Below are 13,170 nucleotides of genomic sequence, written 5' to 3' on the forward strand. Positions count from 1 at the left end.
CACCCCTAAACCCCAATTCTGCACTTTTTTTCGCCATGTATTATATGGTGAAAACTTATCCCCGATTTTTAACAAAGACTTTTCGTGCCTGCGAATAGTCTTTGAAATTGAATACAGGGATAAATGAAACAGGCGAAAATGACATTATCGCCGATAACTGACTTTTCGCCTCAAATTGAATATGGCCCTATGCTGGGAAACTCCCTTCCCAACTCTAATCTTGTGCACATTTTAAATTTGCCCCACCTACAGTGCAACATGTTTTTTTTCCCCCCATTTGCTACTCAGGCCATAGAGTCCGGTGCACAATGTTAACAACAAATGGGGTGTACAGTGACCCCATCGGACTGGTAAAAATGCAAGTGTGCCATTTATGCTCTATTCCAGAGCGGTTTCCATTATCCATGGAAGCTGACGCAGAAACTATGTAAAAAAGTCACTCTGCGTTTGCCCAGTAAACCTGCACGAGCCTCAGCAGATTGGAGTGATTTTGGCACTCAGCAGATTGGCGTGATTTTGGCACTTACTATTAAATGCGCCTAAAGAGGCAGGATGGGGAGGAAAGGGCCAAAGTACAGTGAGGGTCTGTTCGCACAACGGAGAATAATTATAGATCAAAACAAAGACACTGTGTGAGAACGCCATATTACATGCAAGTAGTTAATGGCAGCTACAAACATACGTGGAGGATGATGATGGTCACCAGTGTTAGCGTATATATCCTGTGATTGGCTGATTGTGAATGCAGCGCTGATGCTGATTGGTGCAATCTTTGTTGCTTATGCATGTACAAAGTCTTCATGTTTGTATTTTAGGAAAAATTTTTCCCCATACATTAGATGGAGGGCTACTTCTGATGTATTAGGGACGTTTTTACGTTTTATTGAAACCTAATAAGAAAATATGGACTTCACAAGCAAAATAAATGGTTCAAATGATAGCTGTAAGTGTATATATCAGTGGTTCCCAAACTGTGCGCTGTGGCACCCTGGGGTGCCTCAGGTTTGTGGTCCAGCACAAAATAAAACTATTTAATGTAAATATGTGGACAAACAGAAGCGCAAACCTGTCCACCACCACATAACTGACCCTAAGGATGACAGGTCAGCACAATTTACTACTTTGCCATTGAGAGATTCAGAAAATTTTTTAGTAAACTTAAACTTAGGGGTGCCACGAAAACAATGCTGATACTATAGGGTGCCATGATTCAAAAAAGTTTGGGAACCACTATGCATAACATAAGCCTGACTAGAGAATGCATTTTGCACTTGCTATATGGGGTGCAACTACGACCAAGTTTGCATTAGCCCCATTATGTCTTCCCCACAAGCGAAGGCAATATGGACAGAATTGCTGGTTATTGAAGATTTATTGTACATGGTGCTGCTATTTACCATTTGTCTGTGGCTAGTGATGAGAAAACATCGGGGCCTGATTCTGAGTTAGGAATAAATGGCAAGTAACTGCGTAACTGGACAAACCATGAAATGCAAGGGGTGCAAATACATTTGTTTGTGCATGCAGGATATATACTGGCTGCTTTTGCATGTAGCTCACAAATGCTGGAAAAGTTAGATATAAGCTTGGACACGCCCCTCTTAAAACTAATGTGGGGTATACACTTGAACAAAAAATCATTAGATCGTCTGACTCGCTGAACGAACTGGCACAGTTAAGGTACCCATAGATATGCGACGGATGCCTGCGATCAGATGGGAAACGTCGATCCGCCGGTCAAAAATGCTGAACGGGGACCATCGATGTTCCGCAATCCATCGCAGGATCGGTGAAATTCTACATGTTAAATTTCACCGATCTGCCAATCACGATCATTTTTTGATAGCGATCGGCATATCTGTGAAATCCAACATGTTGGATTTCAGCGATCCTGCGATGCCAAGTTGCAGGATGGCGGCAATCTGTCGCAGATGTATGGGGCTCTTTATGCACAAATGACCTTGTACATACACTTCCCAATCAGCCACTCGTTTTGTCTGGCCATATGAATCAGCTGTGTGTTCCTGTGACCAGCATATGGGTCGGTCATATATAGTGTTCCCGCTAGAATTGGGGAGGGGCAGGCGCACGGCTGGGCAGGCACTAGAGCGTGCGCGCCCGAAAAGGGGTCGCAGCCAGCCTGTGTCAATGTTGGGGGAGGTGCGGCCCAGTGACATCACTAATGGAAGCTCTTCCTTAATGTGAATAGATGCTGAGCGCACAGCATCTATTCAGGCAGCAGCAGAATGGCATTGGCCAAGCTGTTTTAGCAGGGCGCCGCTAAAAGGGGCAGGGTGCATTTTGCCCTTTAAAAATCAGGCAGGGCACGGACACCCTGCTAAAACAGTCTAGTGTGAACAGTATGGGCCGTATTCAATTGGTTGCGAAAAGCCGTTTTCTGCAATAAAGTATAGCGAGTGACGATATTTCGCCATGCGAAAATGTTTCCTCCGTATTCAATTCCGTAGACTTTTCGCCGGTGTGGAAACTCAATGCATTGGAACCTGCAAAAAAGTTTTGCCTCTGAATAGGTGTCGGAAAAAAAGTGCAGAATTGGGGTTTTGGGATGCAAACCTCGGAAAACCCTCCTGCACATTTGGGACAGTCCCCCAAAGGCAAACTGCGCCAGAAAAAGTTTAAAAAATACTTTAGATCACCCCAAAAAAGTACTTTCATTTTGGGGGCAAAAGTCCAAAGTTGGGGGACAAACTTAAAAACTAGCGAAATAGACTCCAGGGGGCCCCCAAGTATGCCCCAGGTGTTTTTAAATTTGCAGGTCGTTGCAGCAGGTGAATTTTTTACGTTTTTTAAAAGTTCACTTTAGCAACTTTAAAATATGCTAGCACCCATTTTCATGTACCCCAAATTTGCAGAGACTACATCTTTTCACCCCAAAAAACTGCTAAATGCTATTCTTCACCACTTATGCAAGGACGCTAATTAGCAGCTATTGAGATCATTTAAGTACCCCAAATACCTTCATCAGGCATATTCGGGGGTATCTATAGTGATCCCCAATGTCCGTGCATCTTTTGGGGGGTGTCAGGATGATTTCCCCAAATCTGACAGTACTTTTCGCATGTTACAGTTTCGCCGGGTCCCGTTTTCACTGATTTCTAATTGAATATGGGGATAAGCGCGATACTTTTTTGCATTGAAACCCGGCGACAGTCCAGCATGCGAAAAGTACGGAACTTTTCGCGGCTAATTGAATATGCCCCTATATGTACACACAAGCAGATGTGAAAGATATCTTTCAGATATGGCATCAGCCGTGCAGCATGGCCGATGCCATAGTTATGTGAAAGATGCTCCAAACAATATTTTATTAATCGATTCAAATTGGTGTAAAATGTAAAAATCTATCAGATGGTGCAGAGAGCGCAAAGTGCACTTACATCTCCTACACTACTTACTACCATCAGGTGATACTTCATGTATAGCCATTTATCTACCCATGCAACTTCTACTACACCAGTGTTGGCTAACCTTGACACTCCAGCTGTTATGGAACTACATAACCCAGCATGCACTGCTACAGTTTAGCTATTAGGGCATGCTAAAACTGTGGCAGGGCATGCTGGGATATATAGTTCCACAACAGCTGGAGAGTCAAGGTTAGCCAACACTGTACTACGCCCAATGTTTAATCTGTTTATGGCTTCCATCTGTATTTTTCAGCCATGTATTTATGTTGTCAGCGATGTTTCTTTTCCATGTAGCTCGGTCATATTGTAAAACAAAGAAACTGATTGTCTAAAATCATTTTTAAAACGAGAAGCTGCACGGTAACCCTACAAAATAATAATAATAATAATAATAATATTTAAAAAATAATTTTTAATAGATCACCTCACTGAGTGAACTTTCTACAGTCTGTTAGAGTCATTTTAGGCCCCAGGAGCATTCTATGGCTTGCAGGAAATAAGTGCACCCTTTAGCTCAAAATACACAGATCCCTTTGAACTTGCAAACTACTTAAGGAAAACGTCCTCTCTGTCAAAGTTGGGAGCGCAGGAAGCCATATTTGACTAAAGGCAGAATTTACAGATGTACCTGAGCAGCTGAAACCAAGAGTGATATTACCCCTTAAGCAAGAGCCGAAATCTGCTTACTAAGCGTAATGGTTTATAATTATCCTTTATTGATGGAGCACCTCTATATAAAGCCGTGCATAGGTTATTGGAATGTGTGAGAAAAGCTAAGCACCTGTGTTTTCAACAACCCCCGGATAACATACAAGCTCCAGACATATTGGACCACATTCAGAGCGGGTCGCACAGAGCGTGCGGTCGGTCTGAATGAGGGGAGGACCTCTTGAATTTTCAAGACGTCCTCCTTTGCGGTGGTAAGGCTGTGGGTTAACACCCACAGCCTTACGACCGCCTAAGGTGATGGTCGCGATGGTCAAGACCATCGCAACCATCAGGGCTTACGATGAGACCCTAGGGTAGGGTCTCCCTTGTCGTAAGCCCCAGAGAGCTTCTGGCTCTGTCTGAGCCGGAAGCTCTCCACAGTCGTAGCGGGTCTCACGCATGCACACGACGGCGCCGGCGCCATCGTGCGCATGCTCTGTAGGGGGCCATCGACCCGGTCCGAGCGCATCGGCGCTAACGACCGGGTCTGAATGACCCCCATGGTGCCTTAAGCCGGGTACACACTATCCAATATCGGGCCAATCAGCCGATAATCGGCTAATTGGCCCAATAATTGGAGTGTATGCAGGAGCGTTTAAAACTGATAAAGGGTGATATAGCATGTGCTGTACACGTGATCTCATTTCAACCCTCTGATTACAAAGCAGAGATCAAAAGAAAGTACACAATGAGCAACAAATCGTATGGGCTCAGTCGGATTGGAGCGTTTATCGGATTGGCACACACGATCCGATAGTGTGCACCCAGCTTTATTTAGAATCAAAGCCAGGGCACCAGTGATGTACAGCAGAAGTGCCCCAACCACTTTGCCAGTGAATGTTCTCTATTGGGGCACACACTTTTGTATATTCTGTGTCCTGTCACCTATAGGCAGGAATTTGCGCCTAGGAGATCGCTGGCTAGATATTCTGGGGGTCAGTCAGTCCCGGTCGTTAGCGCCAATGCGCTCGGATCGGGTCGATGGCCCCCACAGAGCATGCGCACGACGGCGCCGGTCGTAGCGGGTCTCGATCCAAAGGGGGCGAGCTGTCGATGTTGATTGACAGCTCGCCCCATTTGGAAGGCGGGCCGGGGGGTGGCAGCCCAAACGGAGGCGTTCCCATGGGAACGCCTACCATTTGGGGGAGGCCCCACTGACATCACTAGTGATGTCAGTGGAGAGCTTCCGGCTCTGACAGAGCCAGAAGCTCTCCGAGGCTTACGACAAGTGAGGCCCTACCCTAGGGTCTCGTCATAAGCCCCGATGGTCGCGATGGTCTCTGAATGAGGCCCTCTGTGCTACCAGAAAACGTTTCACATCACCCTACGAGCAAGACATCATCCGACCACATTAACAGATATCAACGTGCTCTGGAATTTATGCAGCAGTATATTCCGGGGACAGATTGTTCTCAGCTCGTCCAATATGGCCACCCACATGCTTAGGGAAAGAATGATCCCTTTAGTTGGGCCCAATCTCGGGGGAAATAGTTTCCTTCCCAGAAGTTTCAGAGAAAGGAAGGTGCTATACATGGCACCCTGGACCTTCATTTACAATGTTTTCGGAGTAAATATATTTTTTTTAATTTCATTAAATAGCTGTATTTATCATCTTTGTTTCATGCTCTACTACCGAGTCACTTGGGGCCTCTTATGGATTATTACTGAGTGCAATGGCTTTGATACAGTTAGCAGTTAGTTTAATTATTAAAGCAGAACTGCGCTTTCTAGTGGTGTCTATAGATGCCGGGTGCTGAACAGTGAGGAGGGCATATTTAAATTCTGAAGGACAAAATATTAGGCATGATGTATCCCCTATAGCTACTGTAGGGGATACATCACGTATAAAATTTTGCCCTTCAAAATTTAAATCTGCCCCCACTGTTCAGCACCCGGCACCTAGAGTGAGCACTACTTACATGGAATTATCTATATTTTATTTATTTTTATTATTTCCCAATTGGTAGTTTGTATAGATCACTAACCTGTCCTGCAACTAATGCCATTTCAGGGGTACCTGTAGCGAGACTTCTGTCTACTCCCCCCCCAGCCACGTTTACTATAAACATCTGCAGGTTTGAACTGAGTGTGATCTGTGTTTATGATATAGGGTTCTATTCATTAAGCGCTGATGCTCGGCAGTGCTCACTTAGTATACAACTCGCTACGAGTAGCATCGGTGGATACTAAAACACTGGAGCAATTAGACATTGCTCCGATGCAGAGACAGCTGCTCCGAAAATCAGCTGTCCCCAGGATCTCGAAAACTGCTATTTCGGTAGCAGCGAGAGTTACATGTTAGCGCGCAGTAGCCATAACCCGTGACATCATGACAGCACACCTAAAGGGAAGGGCCACCAACTCCAGTAAGTACAGCACTGAACAGAGCTTCCTTTAGGAACTGGGGTTCACGTATGCGTGTAATGATACCAATGTCCTGTGGAGGGATCCAAACAGTTCTCTTTCGCAACCCAGACCTTCCTAGAGATGAAGTAGGTTCCCACTGTCAAGTTCTGAAAAATGTTGTATTTTTGGAGCTTGATAAAAGTAGGTCCCCATTATATGGTACGGCGGGCCAGATCGGGACTAAAAGATAAGCAGGAGATATCTGTAATACATTTGTAATGAATGGCCCCGATACTTAATTTCTACAAAAGTAGGTGAAAATGGGATAATGAATAGACCTCACAGTGATTAGAGAATTATGCAGTTACTAAATAAACCATATCTGTCAGTCCCACTGTTCACCTTGTACAAAATCATTTTTTTTAACATGACAACGGTGCATATTTCTCAGCACAGATTTCAAGCTGAGCTTTATCATGAATATGCCGATCCCAGGACACCATCTTGTATAAGACTCACCTCGTAGGAAGCTAGTCCAGGAAAAAGGACTGCACAGTCTGAGGCAGAACTCAAGACATTATTAGTATATAGGGGGCAATACAGGTTAGGGCGGAATTGCAAAGCTGCATGCAAGCAGCTTTGCAATTCCGTCCTTGTTAATATGTAAATGCAGCAGGATGTGTATAACACCCCCAGCTGCATATGCAGTCACAGGATGTGATCACCATCGAGATCATCAGTCGCGATGGTGGACGGCACCGGGCCACCGGCCAGCTGAGTAAGCCTCAGCTTAGGTAGGCTGTCCGGATTGCGAGGCCAGGAAATTGCGTCCGTGGATGCAGACAGTGGCCTTTCCACTCCTGGAAAACTGGGCCGCCACGCCTCGTTTCCAGGAACGCCAGCCATCACTCACCGCCCCTTAAATGCCTCTGGCTGTCAATCAGGCGGAGGCATAACAGGGGCTGCGTGTGATCACGCAGGACCTGTTCTGCACATTTGCAGATTCCTGAGAGTTAGGAATAGGCGTTCAGCACTGCACATAAATCAGCCCCATAGAGCGCACTAAATTACATACTACAGGGCGAGCAGGGGACAGCCACAGCTTCCATTGATAAATGCCCAGTGTGCTATATAATAAATATAACCCATACATGTACTTGTGAATGTTGCAAAATTCAGATAGCATTTCAGATTTACTTGTCATACAATAAAATGTCCACTTCTTGAAATCAGACCTACTTCCCTTTACCCATGTAGCAATCACAATAAGGAGAAGCGGAGCAGGAGAGCAGTCGGCTTCCTGTCATGAGTGAAACAACATATTCCACTGTGTCATTAGAGGGAGGCTGAGTGATGACTGCGTTGGGACATGTGACTGTCGGCCTCCATGAATAGACCTGCTTGTTAGCCATTTACAAACCGCACAAAAGGTAAAAAAAAAAAATGGTAATCAGGTTTACATCTAACCAGGTGAGATCTATATGCACAGCTCTTTCAAAAGTAGATTCATTTGGCTGATAGCAAACGTAATGATGATTTGATTTTAATTACTTATGTCAAGCAGTCCAATGTTTGGAACATTATAATGTTTGGAATATATTTTTCTAATGTCTCAATAGAGCTAGCCAAACAGAATCCCTCCACAAATGTAAATATATAGATTTCCAATTTTTACTGTAAATAGGCGTCTGACAAGTCCCCAAACTTACTAAATATGTGTTGTATAAATGCACCAGTTTGGTAGATTATTGTGGTCAATTAATAGCTATATAACAGGTTTAAATGTAAAGCTGGGCACACACTAGACAATGGGCCTGATTCAGAGCCGGACGCTCTGACCAGAGCGCTCGCTCTGAATCAGGGCCCTCCTCCATGAAAATGGAGCGTCCTCCTGGACGCTCGTATAGCTGTGGGTCACCACCCACAGCATATACGAGCGCCCAAAAAGATGGTCGCGATGGTCTTGACCATCGCGACCATCGGACTTGCGACAGAGACCCTGCGGTAGGGTCTCCCTGCCACAAGCCCTGGAGTGATTTTGGCTCTATCAGAGCCAAAATCACTCCCACTGACATCACTAGTGATGTCAGTGGGGCCGGCTTCAGACGGTAGGCGTTCCCATGGGAACGCCTCCGTCTGGCAGGCACGCCCCCGGCACGCCCACCAAAGGGGGTGTGCTGTCAGTCACCATCGACAGCACGCCCCCTTTGGTGCGAGACCCGGAGCGACAGCTTGGCTGTCGCAGTCCGGGTCTCGCGCATGCGCACGACGGAGCTCCCTCCGTCGTGCGAATGCGCAGTGGGGACCATCGACCCGCTTGCAAGCGTACTGCCGCTCGCGAGCGGGTCTGAATGACCCCCAATGTGTGTACCCAACGATATAGTCAGCATCGGTAAGTGCATACACTTGCCGATGCCAGCAACGACGGCAGGGCCATGCTGCATTCGGCAGCATGGCATCGCTAACGATATCCCCAGATTGTACTGCAAGTACAAACGACTGGGGATATCGTGAACGACCTGCAGGAGCGCGCATCGTTAACAAAATAGTGTGTACACACTAGACAATTAAACAAAATTGTCGTAACGATGTGTCGTTATCAGCAATATCATTTAAAAAATCGTCTAAGGTGTACACACCTCAAGTACATAGCTCTCTCTGGCTGCCTGACACCTGCAACTCTGCTTCCCCAGCAAACTACCCACCGGATTAGAAGGCCACAAACCATCTCTGGAGAAGAGAGAGGGGAGGAAAAGGCAGAGAGAGGGGAGGAAAAGGCAGAGAGAGGGGAGGAAAAGGCAGAGAGAGAGATGGAAGGTTGGTAAATAGAGAGAAAAAAAAACCTGCAATACTGGCCACAAAAGCTAAGAACCCAGCAAATGACGGGCACAAAATACTATTATTATATAATAGTATTTTAACATAAAGAGAAATTGTGTAAAAAGCATAAATAAATGGACATTGACTATCACTAAATTCCCATCCACTAAATAGATAATACATGTACCCTTACAATAAGCATCGGTATTACACCGACCAGTAAAAATACTGTACTGTCAATTTGATACACAGTTACTTACTGTTAGAAATAACAGCTATACGCAATCTCACAGTCACCGGTTCGGCCCCCCTGCACCCGTTACCGGTGTACCAGAAGGAACGCTAACTGACCACTTTTCCTTACAGTCATTACATTTAATAACGGCTGCCAACCTGGACCAACGCGCAGGCGCCATGCACCTCTTACTGTCACATTTACACCTCACACAAATAGTAAAGCACTGTAAGATGTGCATATAATTAGTAAATGCTCCAATGAGACTGGATCAAGCTTGGGAAGCCAGTGGTTCATACAGCTCCAAGCAGTGTGCATGCTTGGACTTGTAGTTCCACTGCAGCTTGCAGATATATTAGATTATCTGTCTCTGCCCCTAGCTGGGAGCCGGGGAGTCAGCTAGGACAAAGCTCAGCCTGTGTATTGCTCATTCACTCCCAAGGTAACAGGTATGAGCTGGTCCCCGGGAACTACACCCCTTAATACTGTAAGACGGGTACCTGAGTGGCTGGGAAATGCTGTCACCGTCGATATACACAGGCTGCAGCACGGTCCGTCACTCCTCCGCCATCCTCTCCCTGACAGAACCAAACCACCCTAACGTCCAACCTCACATTGCATGAGAGACATAAATGCACTTTGAATGTGTCCTCAGTGCAGCGAATGGTGGTCGCCATTTTCTAAAAGACCAAAACCAATGTGAATCGGCGCTACGTCTATAACAAGATGGCGCCTCTAATAGCGACAAGGAGGGGATGATCACCTGATGTTTGTGTGCGTCAGGCAGCACATCACATGACTGTATCAGCTGACACACATACACACAGCGGTAGGGAAGTCTTAACACAGATTTGGTCGAGCCTATTTCCCCTTCGCTATTAGGACCTGGTCCTTATGGTGAAGGGGACCTAGGCTACCTTGTATCAGCAGACTATTTCCCCCTCGGCTTAAGGACCGTTTTGCCCCCTAGTGATCACAGGGCTGTCTAAACAGCAGTGCAGGCTCCTGGGCAAAGCAATGCATCGGGGACCCTATTAAACAATCTTTAGGTGGAGGCTATCGGCAGAAAAAAACAGAAGTCATTTACAGGAAAAACACAAGTCACAGTCTGAACATGTACAACTAATTTCCTATGCAGTGCCCCCAGTAGTTCCCCTTTTACAGTGCCCCCAGAAGTGGTCCCCCCTAAGCAGTGCCCCCAGTAGTAGTCCCCCCTATGCAGTGCCCCCGGTAGTAGTCCCCCTATGCATTGCCCCATACATGCCTATCCTCCAGGTTTTCGTGGGTGGCTCACGATTTTTTGGGTAACCCCCCGCACCCCCGGAAGGGTAGGCACTTCTCCCGCATTCTGCCCACTTTCTAGTGTAGTGGGCAGAATGGGTAGAATTTCCTCAGAGATCGCGGGTCCCCGTGTGGGGGGCGGGGCTTAATGACACGATTCTCCATGAATTGCATAATTTAGCCCCGTGCCCTATTTAAATTAAAGCCAATAGCGCCAATTTGCCATGAAGGGGGTGGAGCTTAATGATGTGATGTGTTAGGCCCCGCCTCCATCACAACCCACCTGCTTCTCCCCAGGCATAGGAGGAGAAGCAAAAGGTAGGCAAGTATGCAGTGCCCCCAATGGTAGTCCCCCTATGCAGTGCCCCCAGTAGAAGTCCCCCCTATGCATTGCCCCAGTAGTAATCCCCCTATGCAGTGCCCCCAGTAGTAGTCCCCCTATGCAGTGTCCCCAGTAGTAATCCCCCTATGCAGTGCTCCCAGTAGTAGTCCCCCTATGCATTGCCCCAGTAGTAGTCCCCCTATGCATTTCCCCTAGTAGTAGTTCCCCCTATGCAGTGCCCCAGTAGTAGTTCCCCCTATGCAGTGCTCCCAGTAGTAGTCCCCCTATGCATTGCCCCAGTAGTAGTCCCCCTATGCATTTCCCCTAGTAGTAGTTCCCCCTATGTAGTGCCCCAGTAGTAGTTCCCCCTATGCAGTGTCCCCAGTAGTAATCCCCCTATGCAGTGCTCCCAGTAGTAGTCCCCCTATGCATTGCCCCAGTAGTAGTCCCCCTATGCATTTCCCCTAGTAGTAGTTCCCCCTATGCAGTGCCCCAGTAGTAGTTCCCCCTATGCAGTGGCCCCAGTAGTAGTTCCCCCTATGCAGTGCTCCCAGTAGTAGTTCCCCCTATGCAGTGGCCCCAGTAGTAGTCCTCCTATGCAGTGCCCCAGTAGTAGTTCCCCCTATGCAGTGGCCCCAGTAGTAGTCATCCTATGCAGTGCTCCCAGTAGTAATCCCCCTATGCATTGCCCCCAGTAGTAGTCCCCCCCATACAGTGCCCCAAGTAGCAGCCACCCTCCCCATACAGTGCCCCCAGTAGCACCCCCCCATACAGTGCTCATAGCAGCGCTTCCCCCTATGCAATGCCCCCAGTAGCGGCCACCATCCCCATACAGTGCCCCCAGTAGCAGCCAACTCTCCCTGATTGTCAGGGAGACTCCCTGAAATAATAGCAATCTCCCTGAAGACTCCAGCAATCTCCCTGATTGCACCTTACCCCCATTATGAAGCTGTCAAATGGAAAAAAAATGGGATCATTCGTATAATTTCCCTGCATTGGTTATAAGGCACAATGATCCCTATGGCTACATACATTTTCTGAAAAGTATCAGTGTGTTTTCATCAACAAGTAGATCTTACTAACTGCTTTGTGGCTCATTTACATTTGGATTTAAATCAATTTTATGACATGCCCCCCAGATGTACATGCCCACTGTACCGCCACACTCATAGGTGTTACTTCACAATCTCCCTGAAAAGCATTTTCAAAAGTAGGCAAGTATGCCCATTAGCACCCCCCCCAATGCTCGGCCAGCCCCCGTGCCCTCTTACACACACACAAAGAAAAGCAACTTACCTGATCCCCGCTCCTGCCGACGACCATTGCTGTCCACTCTTTTGGTCTCGCTCTGCACTATGGGATGGGGGGAGCCGGAAGGCGGAGCTCATGAGTGAGCTCCAGCCAGCCCCCTCCGTTGACGACGCAGCAGCCAATGAGAGTCTGTCTGACTCTCATTGGCTGTGGCTGATAGCGGCTGTGCGTTTGTAATCTATGTAGGGCAGACCACTACTCACTCCGGTCTGCCCTACACTTGAGGCCCAGGGGACAATAGCGGGGGTGCAGCGGCGGCTATGGGCCCCTGCACCACAGAGGACCCTGGTGCAATGCACCGGCTGCACCGTCGCTAGTTCCCCCTGAGCGGGTACCCGCCTCTGCCTCATCCCCATGCAGGACTATTAGCAGTGGCAGCTATGCAATGGAGTGTAGGGGTGCTATCGGCCACAGGCCCTTGGAATCCTGGGGCCCTTGGGCAACTGCCCATTTAGCCTATAGGTAGAGATGACCCTGAGTGGTCATGTCCTGCATAGGAAGGGGAACTAGCCATATTTGCACAAACAGGGCTATTTCACCTTTGTTGAAAGGACCCTTTTAGCCCCCTAGTGGTCAGGTCCTGCATTTGAAGGGGAATTAGCCAGTTATGAACAAATTCACTTATTTCCCCTTCACGGTAACATAGTTGCATACCCTCCCGCATTCCGCGGGAGCCTCCTGTTACCCTGGAAAGTATAGAGGATCGGTAGAGCTTATTT

At 47.4% G+C, this 13,170-nt stretch overlaps 1 protein-coding gene across 1 annotated transcript in view; it reads right to left on the reverse strand.

Moving 5' to 3' along the window:
* The window catches only part of ATP6V1C1 (ATPase H+ transporting V1 subunit C1), a 55,594-nt gene extending 45,438 nt beyond the window's left edge, over nt 1-10,156 (reverse strand). The window contains exon 1 of the mRNA XM_088442662.1: nt 10,038-10,156. The gene's annotated coding sequence lies outside the window, so the exon portion shown is untranslated. The remainder of the gene's footprint in view (nt 1-10,037) is intronic.
* Between the last annotated feature and the right edge of the window lie 3,014 nt (nt 10,157-13,170).

The sequence above is a fragment of the Taudactylus pleione genome, unplaced genomic scaffold (assembly GCF_031769625.1).
Source record: "Taudactylus pleione unplaced genomic scaffold, aTauple2 ptg000314l, whole genome shotgun sequence".
Classification (NCBI taxonomy): domain Eukaryota; kingdom Metazoa; phylum Chordata; class Amphibia; order Anura; family Myobatrachidae; genus Taudactylus; species Taudactylus pleione.